This window comes from Pinus tabuliformis, chromosome 8, assembly GCF_031772625.1.
Source record: "Pinus tabuliformis cultivar Carrire ecotype Pingquan chromosome 8, CPIR1, whole genome shotgun sequence".
NCBI lineage: Eukaryota > Viridiplantae > Streptophyta > Pinopsida > Pinales > Pinaceae > Pinus > Pinus tabuliformis.
Window position 1 is genome coordinate 1,056,530,961 of NC_142294.1, and position 4,287 is coordinate 1,056,535,247.

Consider the following 4,287-nt stretch of genomic DNA (forward strand, 5'->3'; position numbering starts at 1 on the left):
AGCCTCCTATAGAACACACACGGTCTCCTGTAGGATGCACAGTCTTCAGAAAAAAAACATAGAGAGGTGGAAAAAAAGTCAAAAATGATGGAGAAGAGTATAGAGGTTGTGTAATAGGCTTTGTGGCATGTCCCCTTGTTTCATGTGGTCCATATGTAACCTGCAATGCATTTGAAAAAGTCAATTTTCTCCTTTCTTTTTTCTCTATTTTTTTTTTTTTTTTTGAAGACAACCAGGGCACCTCTAGGCCGTTTTCACCCTACTTGCCTGTCTTGGGTGCCTCCAATGGATTTTATCACCCAGGGATCTTATTATCTCTTTTTTTTTTTTTTCATCACTAGGCCGCCTCCAAATAGTTTTTCAACCCAATGATGGGACTCAAGCGCCTCATAGAGGTTTTCACTTGAGTCCTTATTATTTTTCTCTTTTTTCTCAGTGAGTGGGGGGAGTGGAGGTGGAGACCTATTCCACTACCAACACTGTCTTATTCAGATCTTCAATGAATTCTTGCTTGGAGAGGGGCTTCTTGTAAATTTTCAATCTATGCCCATTGACAAGCATGGGGATGGCTTCCTCATCAATGGTTCTGATCAGAACTGAACCATTGTCATTGCATTTTTCTACAGTGTAGGGTCCTAGCCATCTTGTCCTCAACGTACCTTTGAAATCTTTATACCTTGATTCATATAGCAGCACCCAATATCCTTCTTGGAATTGCTTCTCCTTGATATTTTTGTCATGCCATATCTTCCTCTAAAGCTGGATTACCTCTGTGTGAAGAAGGGCCTGCAATCTTTGTTCATCCAATCCATTGAGCTAGAGTAGCCTTTCCCTTTGTGCATGGCTGAGATCTAGGTCCAGCTGAGCTGCCAACCTTAGTGTATTGTATTCAAATTCTATTGACAACAAAGCCTTCTTCCCATAGACCAGTTCATAGGGTGTGAACCCTGTGGTGGTCTTCCATGTGGTGTTGTAGGCCCAGGTGGCCTCAACCAATCTATCTGCCCAATCTTTTCTGCTGCTGCTCACTACCTTGGTTAGAATTCCTTCCAAAGCTCTGTTAGTGACTTCCACCTGTCCATTGGCTTGTGGATGGTAAGGGGTGGAAGTCCTGTGCTTGATTTGATGATGTGTGAGCAGGTATTCAATCAAATTGGAAGTGAATTGACTTCCTTGATCTGTAACCAGTTCTCTTGGATACCCAAACTTATAGAAGATGTTCTCTCTTAAAAACTCAACTACTTTTTCTTCTGTTGCTACCTTGATTGCCTTTGTCTCTGCCCATTTTGTTAGATAATTGGTGCACACAATGATGTATTGTTTCTGTTTTGAAGGAGGGTTGATAGGACCCACAAAGTCCATGCCCCACTTCTCAAATGGCCCAAAAGTCACTTAAGGCTACATGGGCATCTCATCCTTTGGAGTAGGTTTCCCCATCCTTTGGCACTGATCACATTGGCTGATATATCTCCTCACATCTTGATGAAGAGTGGGCCAATAGTAACCTTATTGCAGATTTTTGAAGGCGGTCCTCTTTGCTGCAAAATGGCCTCCACAAGGTCCATCATGGTAGGTCAGGAGAATGTCAAAAACTTATTCCTCCCTGACACATCTTATCAAAATCTGATCTGGGCCAAGTTTGAAGAGATTGCCCCCAATCCAGGTGAAAGGGGCGCTTTTCCTCACAATCTTGCTCTTCTCTTTGGAGGATAGGTGTGGTGGGAATTGTGCTGAAACCAAGTAATTTTCTATATCAGCAAATCATGGAGAGTGCTAAGATAGAAAACAGGTGCTCATCTAGCATTTGATCATCCACCATTCCTTCCTCACCTACAGGAAAATCTATTCTAGACAAAAAGTCAGCAACAACATTTCTTTACCAGGTTTATCAACAATGGTTAAATCAAACTGCCGCAATAAAAGCAACCATCTAAAAATACGAGAATTTACATTTGGTTTATTCATTAAATACCTAATTGCAGCATGATCAGTGTGTACAAAGGTTTGATAGCCTGTGATGTAATGTCTGAACTTATTTAAGGAATGTACAATAGCTAGGAGTTCTTTCTCGGTTATTGTGTAGTTTAACTCTGCCTTGGACAAATTTTTACCTATAAAGTATATGGCATAAGGTAACTTTCCATCAATCTTCCCCAAGGCTGCTCCTATTGCTTTTTTCGAGGTATCTGTGTGAATGTGGAAAGGTAGGGCCCAGTTTAGGCTTCTTAAAATTGGGGCAATCACAAGTTTACTTTTCAAGGTATCTAGGGCTTCTTGACAATGGTCAGTCCATATGAACTCGACGTCTTTTCCCAAAAGACCAAAAAATGGAGAGGCTAACTTACTGACATTTTTAATGAATCTTCTGTAATATCCTGCTAATCCTAGGAAACTTCGGACATCTCTCACCTTTTGAGGAGGTGAGACCCTTTGGATGATGGCAATTTTGTTGGGGTCCACCTGCAATCCTTGTTGAGATATTGCATGACCTAGCACGGTCCCTTCAGTCATCAAGAATTCACATTTTTCTGGACTGAGGGACAGGTTCATTTCAATACACTTGTCCAAAACTTTTCCTAGGTTAGACAAAGCTTCCTGGAAGTTAGAACCATAAGGAGTAAAATCATCCATATATATTTCCACTGCATCATGAACCAGTTTAGAGAATATACTCAATACTACTCTCTAGAAAGTGGCGGGAGCATTGTACAAACCAAAAGGAAGGACCCGAAATGCAATGGTACCCCAAGGACAAGTGAACGTGGTCTTATCTTGGTCTTCTAGGTTGATTTGGATCTGATTGTACCCGTTGAACCCATCTAGGAAGGAGAAAAACTTTTTCCCCACCAGACCATCTAACACTTGATCTATGAAAGGAAAAGGAAAATGGTCCTTTTTGGTGGCCTTGTTCAGTTCTCGATAATCGACACAGATCTTCCACTTACCATTTTTCATTGGCACTAGCACCAAAGGAGAGACCTATTCGCTGTCAGAGATGGGGTAGATGAATCCTGCATCCAGTAACTTTTGCAATTCTTCCTTGACAATGTCCTTAAGGGCTAGATTCATCCTCCTTTGAGGTTGCTTGACTGGTTTGCAATCTTCCTTAATGTAAATGTGATGAGTACAAACTGAAGGGTGCACTCCCTTCATCTCCTTATAGCTCCAGGCGAAGGCATCTAAATGTTTTCTCAATAAGCTACACAGTTCCTTCTCCTGGGAGGTGGATAGGGATGAATTGATTTTCAAGGTTCTTTCAGGGTCGAACTCTATATTCTTAACATGGAGAGAGGTTGGGTCAGCCACACAAAGATCAGTTAAGGGATTGTCTTGGGTGTCTTTCACTAGATCTTCTAATGGAAAAATACTGGGGGGTGGATTCTGAATTAGATTTTCAATGATATCATCCTCATTTTGCGGTTGCCCCCTCATAATAGTTTCTACTGCACACAGTGGTGTAGAATAGACTTCATCCTCATCCTCCTCCTCCAACCAGAGAGGTAGATCATGTTCTAGCAAGGGTTGGGTAGGAGGGTATAGGATTAGCTGCTTGGACATATGCCCGTTCTTGATTGTCATGTTCCCAGCTCGACAGCTGATGTAGGCATTTGCAGTAGCCAACTAGGGTCTTCCTAGGATGAGAGGATACCCAGCGAGCTTTGCTGTCAGCTGGAGAACTAGGAAATTAGCAGAGTACTCCCAAGAATCAATGGAGACCATCACATCCTCCACAATCCCCTCAGGGGTCACGGTGGAGCGGTCTGCTAGCTGCAATATGGTCATGGTCTTTCTCAAGGATCCCTGGGGTTTAAGCTTGAGCATGGTGTCCTTAGTCATCACATTAATGGCAGCCCCTAGATCGATCAGGGTATGGGGGATCATGGTGCCATTGATGTGGACATAAACTACTGGGCTTCCAGGGTCTAGATATTTTTGACAGATTACCTGCCCCAACATTAGGTCAAACAGTTGTCCTATGACATTGATGGTTGGGGCATCTCTCTTGCACTACCTAGATGCCTGGAGCACTTCTCTTTGATCATCTTATTGTATATAGGCACATCCTTTATGGCTTGGAGAAGTGGTATCTTTACAGGTAACTGTTTCAATTCTCCCAGAAGTTCAGTTTCTTCCAAGGTAGGCTGTGTTATTTTAGATAATCTCTCAGGAAAGGGTGGATTTGCTTTTGGTTCACTTTCCTCTTTATCTTCCTCAACCTCCTGAGGGGGAGGCTGGCTATCTGGGAGAACCTTCACAGATCGTAGGTTAATCTCCTGAATCTCCACA